The following is an 18,280-nucleotide window of genomic DNA, read 5'->3' as shown; positions in this document are numbered from 1 at the left end:
TGGGTCAAATTAAGTTTCAACAAAGTTCTTCATTGTCTTATATTTGAAGAGATTGTAAAACAAACGCGTATCCTACAAGTGTGGAGCCAATACTATTAGAAAGGGAAATCATGAAGCCCTTGGGGAAATAGCACAACTTCATATCAACGCTTAGCTTTTTTCATTATTTCAACTAATTGGGCTGAATGTTTTTTATACGTCCAAATGATCCTAAAGACAGAACATTAGGAGACCCTGGATGAACTCTCAGACCAGCTGCAAACTAGGAATGTGAGGATTTTGGAAATCCTGTCAATAAGCGGCAGAGAACAGCCACAAAAGAAAAGAAAAACATTGTGCACTGTATCCATTGACTGCTGCACTTTGGAGGTTATAGTTTACACAAGTAGAGGATCAACCAAGAAATAATGAGAGAGAAATAACCTTTTACTTAACTGGGGGGGGGGGGGACTGCAACTCCTGGTGAGTTTGAAATGGTTCTGTATTGTGCTCTGATGTGCCTTGCCTTGTTTGTAGCCACAGGCCGAGCTGTTGTTTTTGGATGCTGCTCAGCAGAGGTGTTGAGGCTGTGTGAGACCTGCTGATTGGCTGGAGGGGTCTTGCCTGATCCCGTGGATATTCACCATGACTCACGGGCTGAGAGAAGGATGGGCAATGTCAATGCACGACACAGACGTTCTAACTGCATTTATAAACTACATGGGATTGTCTTTAAAGAAGCAGCTATCAACCATGCATAGCAGTCTGTTTCTGTAACACCCACTCTGTTTTCTGTATGTTTTCATCCCACAGTTGTTCAAAAAATGTTATGTGTGGGGGGGAAAATGATGCAACTTATCTTGATGTTGCTGTGCCCTACTCCCAAAAAACAAAGCCACTTGTAGGAAATCTTTGATCTGCATAATCATTATTTCACCTTTGAATCAAAGAGCTCAAAGCAAAAACCCAGACTGTTCTGATATTTGTTTTAATTATGCGATCACATGCTAAATCTGCTTAAAGTGTTAACATAATAACGTCTCAGCAGTGTGGTGAGAAAAATGTGCATGTGGATATTTTTCTAAATACTCAGTAGACGGGCTGGTTGTGTTTAGCCTGATTATGTTAAATGATCAAAGCGTAAACAAACTCAATACTGAAATGATGTGGGAAAATGTGTTCTATAGTGTGAGCAACACATATTCCCTAAACCCTGTGTAATGCTCATGTCCTATTATTCTGCTAACTATCAGCAATTATCTCCCCGTCAAAGCTCCAGGTGACAAATTCTCCCCATATCCCGCCTGGCAGTATCATCAACCGGACATGAGCTTCATGTGATGGAAACTAAATCACCAGCTCTGCTCACAGCCCTGACAGACAAATGGGGTGCCTTGGAAAAGCTAGGCCCATCACTCTGGGCTGTGGAGGAAAAAAAAGTCTCCCCTCCCAGCTGACCTTTTTTTTTTATTCGCTGAGAGAGGAGATTAAATACCGCAGATTCTGTATGTATGGTCTGTTTCCAAAATATGAGAATTATTAATGGCTTTTGCGGAGGGCCCGTTTAATCTTCTGCCAAGTTGCAGTCATCGTTTTTACCTTGGGCTGGCTTTTTTCTTACAGATGGTCCCAGAAAAACAGGAACTGTGCTTTATCCTTACAGCAAAGGCAAAGGAAGTGTGTGGGCAGCGTCTGGACGGTAATAGAATGACAGAATAATCATCCCTCTTGAGGCAACGTATTACATTATGATGCTAACAGTATTGAGAAAATGTACAACTCTGTGTGAATGGATGTGAACATTCTATAGACCTGGTTAAGACGGCAAACAAACGTCAACAAATGAGCTGCTGTGGACGCTTAATTGTTTCACACCTCCACCGAGGTGTTTCTCTTTGCTGCTGCAGCTGAGGATTAATATCTTGTGTTGTTATTAGCAGTGTGCTAGTTTGGACCAGAGATGCGAGAAAGCGCACCTCCCCTGAAGTGTGCATACCTACAGCCACATGCCACTTTTCACACAGAGGCCACAAATCAAGCCCCAAAGCCAGAATGGCGACTCAATCACAGGAGCATGACACAACTAGTAAATTATTCTCTTGTCTTTTTGACCTCGTGTCCCTTTGAACCTTGGCTGAACAAGAGACTTTTCAAAAACAGGTACAAAAAAAGTGCTTTTGCAGCTGCATTCCTGTATTTGCATCTCACTGAAATGAGCTTTGCTGGCTGTGTCAGCAACTCCTTTTACTGCTTTACAGTTTACTCCTCTTTCATTCTACTTTAACAGCAAATAACCAAGGACATTAGCATTATGCAACTTGCTAAGCCTAATAGAAAAAAGAGCCAAGTCTAATGATGCAACTATTAATTGCCCCATCTACGAAAAACAAGTCATTGACTTCATTAAAGAGAATTACTCTACGATAGAGTCAGCGGGGTCACTTTGTATATATTAAGAAAATCTAAAGTGATTGGTTTTGCCAGGGATTTTATATATTTCAGAGATTACTTTAAAGTCTGTTGGAGGATTTTACACCAACCAACCAATAACCAAGGCTTGGTATAAGACAGACGTTGTGGCAATATAGCTAGGCTAAAAGAAAAGCTTTACCATGTACCAGTTAAATATTCAACAATCACCAGCTTTGAGTGGGTTCAGCCATTCTGGACAATCTGCATCAAGCCATTGCTACCTCATAATTACAGAAGGTAGAAGATCATTTGGGCACTTTCCTCACTAAATGGGGAAGATACTGTGCAAGTTCAGTAAGTCCCAGCTTGTCTTAGATGCATTGATGATTCTGTACTCCTAGCTGGAGAAAGTTATCAAGAGAAAATGACTTGTCTGCTACTTTGCTTGTCATCACGACCCTGACCAGGACAAGCGATGGAACATTTTGGATGAATGAATAGGTAAATCCCACATCAGCAGTGACCTGTCATGAAAAGTGATACGACTAATGCCTCAGCCTTCACAGGTTTCCTTTGAAAAGGGATTGAGTTATTGATACAGCAAATCCATCCAGCAGCTCCCCAGTGAGGGATCAGAGCCACCAGAACCTGCCCGTTACATAATGGTCTCTTTGCCCTTGGCATTCAGTGGGCTCCGGGAAGGAATCTATACTGAGGGACAATCATGTCCCTGTGGGATCCAAAACTTAATTAATAACTTCTCCTGCTCCTCCTATCACCTGGCAGCGTCCACACAGAGAGAGAACTTCAGTAGCCTTTTCTCTCTGACCTTGGCATTTCTTCTCAGACGCCGATTATTGATAATTTTCTTGCTGTGGTGCCTCTCCTCATTTGTCATGATTATTGCTGAATTTTTAAGCTGTCATCCGTGAGCATGGATCAATGGTTGTCGACTTCCCCTTTGTCATATTGGCAGCACAAACAGCCCTTCCTCTCTAAATGAGGCTGCTCTTGCTTCTCTATCTATTAGCTGTCTGTCTTACTGGGCACTTGATCCTTTGTTAGGTCAGTCTATACATCATCCCTCCAATCAAAGCCTGACACTTTTATATCATGCATGGGACCAAGCAGATGAAGTTGTGTATTGTATTTTTTATATATGTATATTTATTAATAATGCATGCATGTAAGCATACAACAGTAATGCTTGCCTCCCAAGGTCAGTTCACGACTCCTTAAAGATAACAGGCTTCTTTGAATTGCATTTATAAAAGGATGCAGTTGACGATCCAATTGCTCAAGTGTCAAATATTCCATGTAATAAGGCCAAATCTGTCAAACTGATTAATGAATTGTCACAGCAAAAGGAACCAGTTATAACTGGTAGCAGCCACTAGTGGCGGACGATCCGTCTCATCCGACTGCATGATTTGTACCTGTAGCAAGGCCAGTGGCACGCCGGCGACTCCCAGCTCTACCCATCTACACCTATTCCACCATATTCCTTCTTCCTCCCTTGACTGGCTGAACAGGTCTGACAGGCGGATTCCTTTTCATTTCAATGTATTAAAGGCACTTTCCTGCTCTGACAGCCTGCTCTGTTCTGCCACCTTCTAGCTGGGGCTTCACACTACTCTGGGCAGCCACTGCGTCTTGACAGACCACTGTCACTTCCCATCATCCTCTCTGTAGATCCTGCTCTCCCCCCTCCAAGCACGCAGACCCACTTCCCCACCAGTGCAATTATTTTTTTTGACAAGCCATCCATCAGCTTTAACTTTAAAGCACTTTCCACTGATACCCATTGTTACAGTTCTGTGCCTTTTTATGCAGGCAGCAGAAAAGAATATGATACCAGACATTCAGACTACCCGACCATGTAAAGCTACTTTGTTCTGTTCTTTATTTCCAATTTTCTGTTCCAATTTTTGCCGAATTATGAATATTTGTTGTGCATAATATGCCCTTGTCAAATCCAATTAACATGTCCTGGCTTCCACTGCAAGAAAAGGTTATATTATGCCAGTTTGTTGAGGAGGGGGGTTGGATAACACCAGACTTAAATGAGCAGCTCAATTCTTTCTGCGAGTCATGACACAGTACTGTCACACCTGCATATCATTTGTGCTATAGTTTATGAGCCATGAGACAGAACTAATAACGGTTTAAATTGTAGCTTCACCACCTCTACCACAAACTTGTTTTTTTGTACCGTCAGACAAACGCAGCGGAGAGCCTTGTGACTTGGGCCGAGTCACCATGATTAACTGACATCAACACTAACACACGACCAAGCTGATCTATCTTGCCCTGGCCTATATAATTAGAATGACAGCTTAGAAAATGTGGTCTGATGCAGAATCTGTCTTATGCCGCCAGGAGCCCTAATTACTATCTCAGTGTGAGAGTTAATGATGAGAGGTGGGAGCAGCATCTGGGGGACTCGAGGGGATGCTCTCTCCCTCTGCCCGTGACATTTGCTATGTCCTAACAAGTGGGCCACCTCTGGCCCTCAGTGGTCCGTCCTGCTGACACGCACTGTGAGCAAAGAGACATAGACGTTTGGTGCCAATCCAGGTTGTAGTCCCCTGCTTGCATCTTGATTGTTGACCACTTAGAGCAGTGTTTCTGCTGAAGGTTTTAATGTGCAGCAGTCTTGAAAGAAACAAGAAGGATAGAATATATTTAACATGATACATTTAAAATTCAGTATAAATGTCTGTCTGTTTAAGTCCTATGTGATCCCAAAAGGTTTGGTTACAATCATATACTAGGATATGTCACTAAAAGAGGACCTGTTTTGTCTTACCAAACGTAAAGCTATAGTATAAATATATTAAATCGAGACCCAGTCAGTGTTTAGTTAAACGACAAATGATCAACAATGTCCTCACATTAACAAATCCATTATTTAAATGTTTTAATCGGCATTGTTACAGCTCTAATGAAAGCTCCTTCACCAACCAGCTACTCTGATCTATGAAGCTGTGAAACTACAGAGCTTGTCGGATAGCAAGTAAAAAACAAACTGTTTTCCTGAACCTGTGCAACAATAACAAAGTGTGAACATATGGCTCTGGATGACCCAGATGGTGCGATCACTTCTGCAGACTGTTAACTTATCTCCTCTATCATGAGATTTCTGAGATGTTCAACAAGTAAGCAGGTGTTGATAAAGATTTAATGAGAAAATCTTCAGTGAGCCTCGAGTCTATAATTTGCTGTTTATTGGTTATTATAAGCATTAAGAGTGTAATGTCGCCCTGCAGAAGCTGACATGTTCGGTCTGCGCTGCTGCATAATCAGCCAGGGAGCTAATAACACGCAGGTTGTCACAGCTGTTAAAGACGGAGAGACACGCTGCCCTAAGTGACAATATGTCAGTGATTGTCTAGCAGATGAAACCGTGGATATTAATAAATCAAAGTGACCCCTACCTGAAGCCAAACAGATGCAACACCTGGACATGTAAATTCTTGAGTAATGGATGCCATAAATTTGAATCGGAAGACCTCCAATTTAATAACCGAGCAGACAGCTGCAAGTGGGAGCAACCATTTGGTTTAATGTAAAAAACTGTTTTGGAATACCAAGTATTTTCTGCTCCCATCAATCAGATCTAAAGTGTACAGTGTTGGGGCAAGCAACCAAAATCCTGCACTATCATGTCCCTTCTTTGATTATACACAGTATATATCAAAGTGCAGTACAGTGTAGTTAGGTATGTAAGGTGAGTAGTGTGTGTTTGTCGGGAACAGTAGCTGGCTGGCAGCAGGGGGTTAACCTCCTGGCTGCTGTCAGTGTATTAATCACCGCTGATGTGTGTTGTAAAAGGATTGCTGCAGGAAATAAAGACACCATGGTGTCAGCTGCAGTGCCCTGATGTGACTCCATCAGACAAGAGGATGCTTATTGACAGGGTGAGAAGGGGGGACGGACAGAGAGAGAGAGAGAGAGACAGAGCGAGCAATCAGTCCTCGAGTCAGTCACCTTGGCACTGACGCAATGTCATGAAAGTCCACACCATTATTCCTCCGACCGCACAGGAGCATTATTTAAACTCAAACATATACTAGGGGCTGAATGTCAGAAGAAGGGCAACCAACTACACGTACACACACACCACACACTTCTGCAGATATCTACACATGCTGTATTTAGTAACTTAATAGTAACATATTTTTGATAGATACATTAGTCGTTTTTCAAGCAGATCCATGTCTTCAAATGTGACAATTTGCTGCTTTTTTGTCATATTTTATAGTAAACTGAAACTATTTGTGTTACAGACATTTTGAACTAGGACTGCTCACTAGTTTCTTCCGTTTCGAAGACATAACGTTGAATTTATAAATTCTCAAAAATAAATGTATGTTAGTTAGAGCCCTATTTAAAATAATTACAAATATTTTTTTATATACAGTATTTGGAATTGTATATCTTGCATTTGGTTATTGCTGATACTATTACTTACACACCAAGTAATCTTAGACTAAAGTCAAGTAATAATAATAGAGGTGAATTTTACTTCCTGACTAGCAAGTTAGCGGCTAACGGCTTCCATTATTTAAATATATGCTCAGTTTTAGTATTTGAGTGTGATATTCATTATTTTTGCATTAATAATCACAAAAACTGTTAGATTGTGTAGGCCAATAGGTCCTCATCATTATGTTCTGACGTTTTAAAGGCTACATGTTTAGTCAGAAAAGCTAATCTATAATGACAACATTCAGTATTTGCCCTACTACACGTACACACACATCTTCCTCTGCATAACTGTCAGTGGATCAAAGCACTCAAAGCACTGAAGCCCTTCATCACACACACTGACAGCAGACATGGGCACAAAGCCATACACTGACATTGCATGACCGCTGGCATTTCAGGCAGCACACACAATTTAACTTGACTGCCTTTTCCTGCTAAATACTCTGGAAACTCTACATTTCAAGCTCAACGATGTCCGCTGCTCAACAAATACAAATTAAGTTCTTGGGCAAAATGCAGAGATTTTTAAAGTTGGTTGTACTTTAATGAGCAATGGCTCAATTTTACCCATTTTATGTTATTTGGCCACCATAAAAAGCCATTGCAGCCAAATATTACACAAGAGGGGCGCAAATATGACGTTGGACAATGCTCTAGAGAGGTGGACTTAAATAATAGCAGTTGTGAAAAAGAGTGGCACGTGGTTATAAAGCACAGGAGAATAGGCTAAGAGGGAAATCATCAAAGTGAAGGCGCTATTCATCAAATAAAGTGTCCAATACTGTTGTGGTAACTCCTAATGATTTGAAAGATTACAATTTTTTTAAAAGCACATTTTCTATGGATCAACATATTGGCTGTAAGTCAATGACCAAAGTGCTGAATGTAAGATAGGGATTAAAGAGAAAAACATCTGTATCTGCCACAGGTGTGTAACGATGAGACCTCAGAGTCTAAAGTATTGTATATTTAAGCACATGTGCTTATGTATTGACAGTAAGTATATATAGTAATATAAATATACATTTGTAAGATGGATTTTCCATTTCACTTCTTAGTTATTTGGTCCGTTTATCTTATGTATTTATACCTCTTTTATTGTTTGTTTTTTGTATTAACTATATATTCTTCGTTTATACTGTGGCTTACAGCAATTAATACACATTGGAAAAATTACAGCGAAAAAAGAGAGGGATGATTCTCTTCATTGTTATCTTGGAGAGTCAGCGGCACTGACTTCCTTGACCCTTCTTGGTAGACTACCTTTCCAACCTGCCTCAAAAAGGAGGGTTATTTAAGAAACAATTAGGAGCATACACAAAGCAATTTGCAGGCAGTCTAACTCCTCAGACACAGCCAGTGAAGGGCCTTTCAGCGCTGATTTATCACGCTGTCGCCTTCACAAGGCAACATAATTAATAGGAGCATGGACTTCTAATTCCACCCGCTTCCACAGCCAGTGGATTCCATTTGATTTATGATGGCCGAGGACTTTGCATTTTATCAGTTCATTCGCTCGTTATTTATGCTGATGACCAATTTCAATGGGTCGCCATCATCTAACTCACTACTAATCAAAGAGAATTAGGGTTCACTGCATTATTTAGAAGCTGCTAATTTATCTTCGAAACAAGGGGGAGCATCGTTGGCTCCGAGGTTGAACTTGCAGAAAGCACACAGCTTTTAGCTGCAGCTTAAATCTAAAAGGTCTTCACAGTTTCTCTAATCAGGAGGGGGAAATTGTCTCGATGAAATGATACAATTATGGCTGGATTTAGTTTTATCCCTTACTTAATGGATCACAGATTGTTTGACTACTTTCACAAGCTGTTGGTATTTAAAACTGCAATTATGTCTCCTGTGTGAGATCATTTAGCGCTGATTACTTAGACTGCCTATGGTGATATAGAATATTATGAGCAAAAAATGACTACTGTTTTCCACCAGAAGAGCCTCAAACACAAATCACTGAGATCAATCAAGCCAGGAAATTCTCATTTTAAGAAGAGGCTGATTCACAAGAGGCCATTTCACTCTCCATAACATTTGATGCTTCATGGATTCTCATGCAAAAGGCAACAAAGGCAAACTCCCACAGATCCCACACAACAGCTGCAGGGTGGAACACTAAAGCACAACTGGACGACAAAGATTTCCTTCAGTAGGGAGGCTGAACAATAAGAGTGAATTATTGCCCTGCTGAAATAATGGGTTGTGAATGGCCCACAGATTAATACAGTGCATTATAAGCAACAGAGATAAATAGGGTCACATTGCAGCTCTGTTTGTTAGAAAAATTACACCTGTTCCAAGTGTTATGGACCTGCAAATGCTATTCTGAAGGTTAAATTGTGTATTACTATAAAACAAATTGAGATGGAGAAAACGCTTGGCAGTGGGACATTATTTAACGTCCTTGCAGGCAGCGCTACAAAAGGCTAGGATTAAGATGCAATAAACCTTAGAGTCAAAGAAAAATAGCCCTTGTAAACAATGCAGTAAAGAAACGAGTTGCTTCACAGCACATGCAGTAGGTTTAAGGCTTTACATAAGTCATTTTAATGCTACAGCAAACTTTCTAGACAGGGATATTATATTCAAAAACACCCTTAGATTAAGATTTGACCTTCCTACAGTAGCTGAATATAACAGTATGTAGTCATTCTAATGTTTACCCCGCTTACATTGCAATGGGACGTTATCTCCTGTCACTCTTATTATGTTTAATTATTCAGCGAAGTGAGTGATAAGGTGTTTTCTGACAAAATGAATCACGTTGGTCAGAAGTGACACTCGCTATTGTAGGAGATGCTCAGACTCTGCCATCGACCCAGCTACATCCTCCCTGTTCACAAGGTGTATCATTTATCCGAAGGGAGGGGGGGGAGGGTAATAAGATGCAGAATTTACGCAGCCCTGTCAATAGGCATGTCGATAGGAGGACACTTAGCATCTATCATCCGGAGAATCAATGCCATTTTTCAGCGATGAATCCCAGGAAATGATAGCTTTCAAATAAATGGTGGAAAGAGAAACACGACACTCCTTGGGGAGAGATAGATGTAGAGCGGCTCAATTTCCTGTGTACTTGCTCTGCTCACAGCCCCCTGCACAGCTTTCTAGTTCAATGCAAAAGGTCAGAAGACATTACAAGGGACGATCTCTAAAACAAGACATAGAGAATCTCTGGAGAATCTGCTGAACAAGACATGTAGCCAACTGTTAGGGGAGACCAATTGTTCCATCAATATTTGAGATAGAAAGTACTAATTAAAAAAGCAGTGATTTAAATGGGGCACATTGGTGTCTACTCCAGGCAATGGACTTTTGGGGCTCTTGTATTTTGTACCATTCAATCCGAGTAAACTGTGGTTAGCAAAACAGTGTGGGAATCATTTTTGGCATGTCTTAGAAGAATTATTTCATTATGACAGAATACAAAAAGCAGATTAGGCTGCTAATGAACGCACAGACAAGGATTGAGGATTAATACAATGGAGTGTTTGGTAATTTGTGAAATGCTAATAGAATCTAGCCAGGCAAAATAGCTAACGCTGCCTTTGCTTGCCATGCTGCCCACACGTTTTCCTGCCTGCTGTTTGCCGCAGTATGCTAGTACATTTTGCTTGAAGAGGGAAAACAAATATGAATATTGTGTTAACACAACTTTGACAAAATGAAATGCTAAACTGCATGGATGCTGCTGTAACACAAACAGTAAAACTAATATAAATCAATAATGCTAATATACATTTGTCCTAGAATATGTTGTAGATATGAAGCAATTTGGACCTCAATATAGCCAGTGTTGCAATCCCCTGAGGGTGATTGGCAACTTGCTAAATCAACATCAGAACTACAGGACATTAATGACATGATGACACAACTGATTTTTATCTTCTGTATCATCAGTCTAGACATGGGTTGAACCCATGCTCCTCTTAGTGACAGTTGGGAATGCTATGGCAGCTCATTAATCACCAAGACAGCCTGGAGGAGCTATACTTAATCCCATGATGGTATCCTCACCATCCTCCACCGCTACTGATGCTCATAAAAGAGAGGGAGAGAGCAAAAAAGAAAATGATTTACACAAATCAATCATTCAGTGCTAGCGCTCATCGGCTGTAACACTGGCAGCCTGTCTTTACAGCTCCATTTTAAAGGGCGCCTGCTGACAGCCACACTTGATTAAGGGCTGTGGCTCCCTAACCTTTCATGTTAAGAAAGATTGTCACCGACTGACACAAACTTTTTTTCCCCCTTCCGTTCCTCCAGGTCGGTTCAAGGCGAGGATATTGGCATTCAAATTGGTGGCTGCTACTATGAGCAGATGTCACCTCTGGCGAGTAAGGGTAATGGCACCAGCAGGCCCACTCTGACTCCTGGGGCTAAACAACATACCGCCACAGGGCTTCCGAGGGGGCAGCGGGCAGGAGGGACGGCTTCAACAAGTGAGCGCTTTACGAGCCTTCCCTCCACACTGCTTTTCCCTTCTCTGCAATTATCATCAAAGAACATCTGTTTGTTGCTCCTTAGGCACCCTCCCCACACAAGTGTCCTAGCCTCACCTTGACCCATACTTTCAATTGTAGTGGATGTTATGACTAAAAATAAACAGTGCGAAGGAGTGAGGCTACCCTTTGTGTGAGCAGGGCGTTCTCCCTCGCCGCTGCCGAGAGGAAGGATATCACCGACGAACACAGCCACTTCCTCTTTCGGCTCACAGATCCTGACAGGTACATGAACAGATGTGAAGTAGAGTCGGCATACTCACTTTGTTTCCCAGCTTTTAAGTTGATTCCACTGTCCTTTAGATGCCGTCACAGTGTGAATGATGTGTCAAAGAAAAGTTCACTAGTTCCTGACAAGCAACCTGATACGTAATAGGGTTATGGTTTGTCCTGTTTCTGTTCCTTGACTGCGATCTATATCACAAGGCCATAAATGCCTGCCAAGTAAAAACTGAACATGCCAACTTAACGATCAAAGGCAGCGAAATAGAATTCAGAAAAGGGGCATATTTCTGAATATATTCATGATTTTTCCACAGGTTTCCTTACACTGCTATGTTACAAGTGAGTACTCTCTGTAGATGATATAATTCACCCAGTTCTCATCGGTCACTCAGGTCAATTAGCAGAGTTATGTGAAAGATGGCGGGTCTTTGCTACAGGGAACATCCAAAGTGCAGCGTGATTGACTGAATGTGATGTATGGTTTGTGCACACATGAAGCACAAGAGCAACAAAGAAAAGGACTCAAATGTTTAATATCTTGGAAGATTAAGTATTTGGCTATGTTGCATGCTTTTTTTCTTCAGTATAAGTTGTGCTGAAGGGCATGGGCCTTTACCGTAATTGTTACCTGAAATGATTTGGTACTTTGGCAGAATGTCTGCAATGGTTTCTTCCTGCTCCCTGAGGTTGTTCGCTGATTTGTGCATTCTGCCTGCCAAATAGCCCAACCTGGCAGTGCACAGCCATAAAGACTTGTACTATAGCGTAAAGAAAAGTTTCATTATTGTAGTTTCAACAAAAGTAGCACATCCTAATTTTCAAAAGCTGAAAAGCACTACAAGATATTTCTGTTGTGTACAGTGCAGTTGATACACCCAGAGGGACGTTAGACATTTCATTTATAAAGACGTTTTGTAATGACTGATGATAACACATGAATGTTTCCCGAGGGAGGGCACAAGCTGTGATCCTCAGAAGTCATCTACGACCTGCGAGGCAGATGTGACGACTTCTCTTCCAGGAAAGATGGGAGGACGTTTTCCTCAGTGATCATCTGTGGTAGTTCTAATCACTGTGGATCAGAATACATCCCATCAGACAGGCCATAACATTGCTACCTCAGTGATCTAACTCAATTCAAATATAAATGTATTACTGTCACTACTTTCTGTCACGTGCAAGACTTTGTTTAGCATTTTCCAAGCAACCAAGGTGGAGTCAAAGTGACAGCAGTATTACAGATGATGGTAATTAAGTCATGCGTAATACTATTGTGTTTGGTGCCGTACCTTTGGAAACTGGACGTTTTCCAAACCATCTGTGTTTATCAAACTTCAATAGATTGCTAATGTGTTAAAACAAATACAGATATCCTGAACATTAGATATGCTTGTGTTGGACCTCTTTGTTTGGAAATCCCTGGAGAAATTAGATTATTTTAACCACAAGGCGTGAGAAGGATGTATGTCAGGCAGCACGAACACAGAGTTAGTCATGCAGTTTTATCGGTGTCAATCATTGAGCATGCACCAGTGTTTTGACCAATCACTCTGCAGTGGGCGGTACCTGCAGCACGGCTTTCAAAAATGTGGAATTACGGACGAAAGAAGGCGACGCAGGTTGGATAACTTTGACCTAATCACTAAATACTACATGGCTGCCTAAGGAGTAAAGGAAAACAGAACAATTACGTATCCAAATATCTTATAAACGAGTAAACTGCTTGCTAGGATGTTCCTGTTTTTTGTTTTTTTTAAAACAAGATGGGGGATTGTGGGAGGGAGGGGTTCACATAGAAGATGGTCAGCCTGCTAGTATGTGGTCCGTGATGTCCCATAAATCTTCCTCTATCTTCTCTGTGGTGATGGCAGAAAGGGATGAGTCGCTCACCAACCCCCCTCTCCATCTCATTCACATGTCTATCTGCCTGTTATCCATGCCCTTGAGCAAAGATTACTGATGCCCTGCCTTTGATATATGACACATCATGTGCCACAACGTTTCATCCAATGAATTAACCCAGAGAAGAGGAAAAAAACCTGGATGCCGTCAGTTCCCTGAATCATTTACAATTCCTTTTTGTGTGTTCGTCCTCGTTGATGTTGTGGCAGTGAGTAATATGGCTCGCCTGGTTCACCGGTGAAGTGTTATCTGACCTCTGCAGGACGCTGCATCATGTTATCTGGTGTGTGTCACCACACATGTCATCCACACAAGACATGTTTAATTTGACTGTGGGTGGGGTGGGCTCATAATCCATCAGATATCCTATTTTGTGTTTTGTGTAAAACGCATTTTCAAAATGTAGTTTATCTATTCCTTTACAATCCCTCTCTCAGAAGAAGTTACATTTTAAAATGTTCCGTCTTCATTTTAATACATTTGATTGGCACTATTCATTTGGTTTGCTTCTACACAACATCTGTAAACTCCTGAATTAATAGATATAAAAATGAAAGCAGGTGTTTTAAGTCTTGCCATATATGTGAATTACGGAGGGAAGCAAAATAAAATGTACGGCTCAATATTTGACAGCGATGATACAGGAAGTTGAGTAAATGTACACTTCAACTGGCTATAAACAAGAACTGAGTGGTGGCGTCTCCCTTCATTCATAAAAGGGGTCCATTAACTAGAGCTGAGAGTGATAAACCAATCATATGCTGCCGTGCAACTCGCGAACCACTAACCTGGCACATTTATTATGAGCTGTTCCATCTGACGGCAGACATTTGCCTTTTAAATCAAGCTGTCAGCTCATAAACAAAAAGTATATGTAGATGCCTCAGCACAAGATATGATTTTTTTCTGATTTATAGTGGACAGATTCATGCACAGACATACACTTGTGCTTTAATAATGCTTCAAAGAGATGAAAACTAATAAACTTTACGTTTTTTTATTTACACATCCACTATAACAATAAGTTATGTTTATTTTAACCTACGCATGTGAATCTACATTACATTACATGTCACTTGTTAGACGCTTTTATCCAAAGCGACTTACATACTCAATACTGTGGGCAATCCCCACAGGAGCAATTTGGGGTGAAGTGTCTTGCACAGGGACACAACGACATGCTGACTGCAGTGGGGTTTGAACCTGATCCTGATCCGAACACCATCCGAACACCAACGCACAACCCACTGCACCACACGCCTCTCTTTGTTACATAAAACAAAGAACAGAGAAGCATGGATACAACACAAACAGAAGGAGTGTCACTTCATAGTCTGCTCAGGACGCCATAACTCCAGTTATCTTTCAATTGCAAATAGCTGTTTGCTTCTATATTACTCTCTGATTGTTGTATAACTGTAAAGAACATTGTGAGATAGGGCGTTTGGTATTGGTGGAGGCTCTCCGTTTGCCCTTCTAGTTTGGGGTGAAACCGTCTATTTTCATTGAGTTACCTGGAATGTCACTCCCGAAGAGTAGGACTAAGCCTGGTTTGATTGGCTCCGAGTTGTTATGTGTTTTTCCTTGGCCCACGCTACACTCTTCCACCAAGTATCGTGAAAATCTTTTGAGTAGTTCTTCTATATTCGTCTGACAAACAAACCAACAAACAAAATGTTCCGATAAACATAACCTCCTCAGGGAAGGTAATGAAGATCAAATTATCCATTATCTAATGGCATTTGAAATGTGTAGTTAAAAAATAAAAACTGTTTACCAATGTTAATTTCTACTACAATTACTGATAAGTAAAAATATTCTCATGAAAAATGTAGACACAAACGATGGTTTATTGTAAACTCATGAAAAATACATCCGAATAAGGTCTAGCACAAGAAGCTGTATGACAACAACAACTCCTAGCACACAGGGAGAGAAAATAACACACGCTTCAGAGAACTTCATCATAAAAAGTGACAGAAAGCCGTTGTAGGAAAAAATATGGCAAAACCAACAGCACATGCAGCGCGGCAGTAAAGTGCCTCTTCACCACCACAAATCTTATATCAGTCTCCGAGAACAGTTTGTATCCCACAGTGTTATTCTTTTTACAGTCGAGTCACCTGCTTGATACCCCTCAGCCATTTTCCTCAGAAGCTGTCACACACGCCAGCTATAATATACGGCTGCACCAATGAGAACAGCTGTAGCCAATCTCCATCCTCTCTCTCCTGCAGCCTACTGCCTGTCCAGCATAAAATAATACATCAGGATTAATTGATTTCCTGTCAGTCTCATGAAAAATAAAATACATTTCCATGTAGCCTGTTTCCTGCAGCATTATAATTTCGAACATGGCAAGTAATTTAAGTTTTTTAATTATGCATGAGAATGAAAAAACATGACAAAGTGTGCTGTCGCCTGGCCCCAAGGCCACGGCTCTGGCCTTTGCATGTGCTGAGACAACAACAGCAGTAACTTAAGCACACATAAATAATATATTTATGTATTTAAAGGCTCTGTCCAAAAACTAGTACGAAAGCATGAGCGTCAAGGTCGAGGGCTGGCCATTTATCTTAAAGTAATGACGTTCATTTGGAGAGCATGAATCATCAAAACATGCACTCTGACGCCAAAATGTCAAGAGCAGGAAAGTCCGTATCGCTATGATTCCCAGCATGTGACAGGAAAACAGATAGTGTGCTAAAGAAACTCTGACACTATAGCAGCAATAATGTGTTCCCTTAGAGCAGTGGTTCTCAACTGGTGGGTCGCGTCCCAAAAGTGGGTTGCGGACCCGTTTCAAGTGGGTCACAGATGTTTGAGTGAAGAAAAAAAAAATGTGAAAGAAAAAGTGGAAAAAAAAAAGAATTCTTTTTTTTGGTGAATACAGTCAAACTTTATTTTGAAGGCCCGATTTTTTAACACTGTGCATGCAGTAGGAGTTGGACTGGAAGTACCGGAGACCATAAACTGTTTTGAAAACTTCTGTCATGTAGTGATCATCTTCTCAATAAAACATCTTTGCTGATGTTTTTTCGAGTCTTCTGGCCAATCAGAATCAAGATTGTTGCCGGAAGTCCCCATGGAGGATAACTGCGGTAGAACTACTCTTTATACATCCATGGGTACAACTTCAGATAAAAATGAACACATAATGAAATATGACCCCCGGTTTGATGATTGACAGGTCACAGAACAATGGGGGCTACCTACCCTTACCCACAATTTAAAGTAATTCACACAGACTCTCTCCTCTTTGCTCTTCTCTCTGTGTGGAGCAGCAAGTTCAGCTGTCAGAACAAAGTGAAAAACAAACAATGGCATAAAATATTATTAATATGTCGGGTTGTAATACATTTATTTATTTTCTTCTCAGAGTGTACCAGAATGCGTAGTTTATATGTTAGTATTTCTAAAATCCCCCCAGACCCCCCTTCTGGGGTTGGGTTTTCAGCATGTGTGTCTTTTGTGTTATACAGTTCATCTTTGATTCCATCATACTTTAGTTCTGTGAAGGGATACAAGAGATATATGCACTGTAATTCACTTTAATAATGTATGCTGAAAAGCGTATATATTACAGCACGATTTTTTGTTGAATAGATTTGAGTGGTTCACAATTTCGGGTCGCGATTTATTGACAAAGGAAAAAGTGGGTCCCGAGGCCTGACCAGTTGAGAACCATAGCTGCATGAGACACAAAATATATTTAAAAATGTGTTTATGACAAAAGCCCTGGCCTCATAAAACAAAGGACAGAAAAGTAAAAGCTCCACATTAAAGATTTACGCGCAACAGTGTTTGTGCTCAGCTCCTTTCATTGTTCGCTGGATTAATGAGCAGTGGAGAGAATGAGCAAGCATTTCCCTAAGTCAAGCTAAAGTAGAGCCAGAGATAGAGCAGGGGAGGGAGCGAGAGGAGAGCAGGGTCATCAGTCGGCCAGGGTCTTAAATCAGAGCAAAGGCCGGCCCTGGTGTCAGCTCATGACCAGAGGGGGAGGAAACTCTCCACAACAATGAGGAGGGGCTGAAGGGAGGCCTATTTGTTGTGGATTTCTTTTGCATTACCAGCTGGGCCTGAAAAAGCAGCTGGACAGAAAGAAGCTACAGTATGAAAGGCCCGAGCACATGCCTCTGGGTCATGGGGAACTATGGGTTATTCACTAACTCATACGAATGGCATGAGTTTAACGAGGTGACGCGTTGAAAATGATTACAGGCTTTGTTCGTCCAAGAAAGCTCCGAAAGAAGCTGCTTGAGTGATTTATTTGAAAGCCGTTGCTTTCTTACCCCGAGAACTGCTTCACATCTGCAAACTGTCTGACTCGCAAACTGTCCTGTGGCTAAAATTACGATGTGATAAATTGCATCATGAAAGATTTAACTGTTCCAACAATGAACAGTATTCACAGCATTATGCTGTGGTATTTCATCACAGATAAATACGGCGTATCTTCCGCTTTGTGTGACATCTGAAAGCATTTGAGCATCCATGCCGTTTGTGCTTGTAGACACATACATCATCTCCTCTGTAGCGTTCTCACTTGGTTTTATCTGTTTGTTAACCACAACAATCTACATGCAATGAAAAATGCAGGCCTGTATCAAGAGTGTACCTTCCAGAGGATCAAAAGGATATGGTTGGACAAACAATCCGATATCCAAGGTTAAGAACACAAAGATAATAAATCGCTTGAGTGTCATGTTCAATTTTCAGGACAGCATTACCCGGCATTATCCATAACAGGATTTAAA

Source organism: Trematomus bernacchii, unplaced genomic scaffold (assembly GCF_902827165.1).
Source record: "Trematomus bernacchii unplaced genomic scaffold, fTreBer1.1, whole genome shotgun sequence".
Taxonomy (NCBI): Eukaryota; Metazoa; Chordata; class Actinopteri; order Perciformes; family Nototheniidae; genus Trematomus; species Trematomus bernacchii.
The sequence above is the reverse complement of the archived record's forward strand: the minus strand, read 5'-3'. Positions refer to the sequence as shown.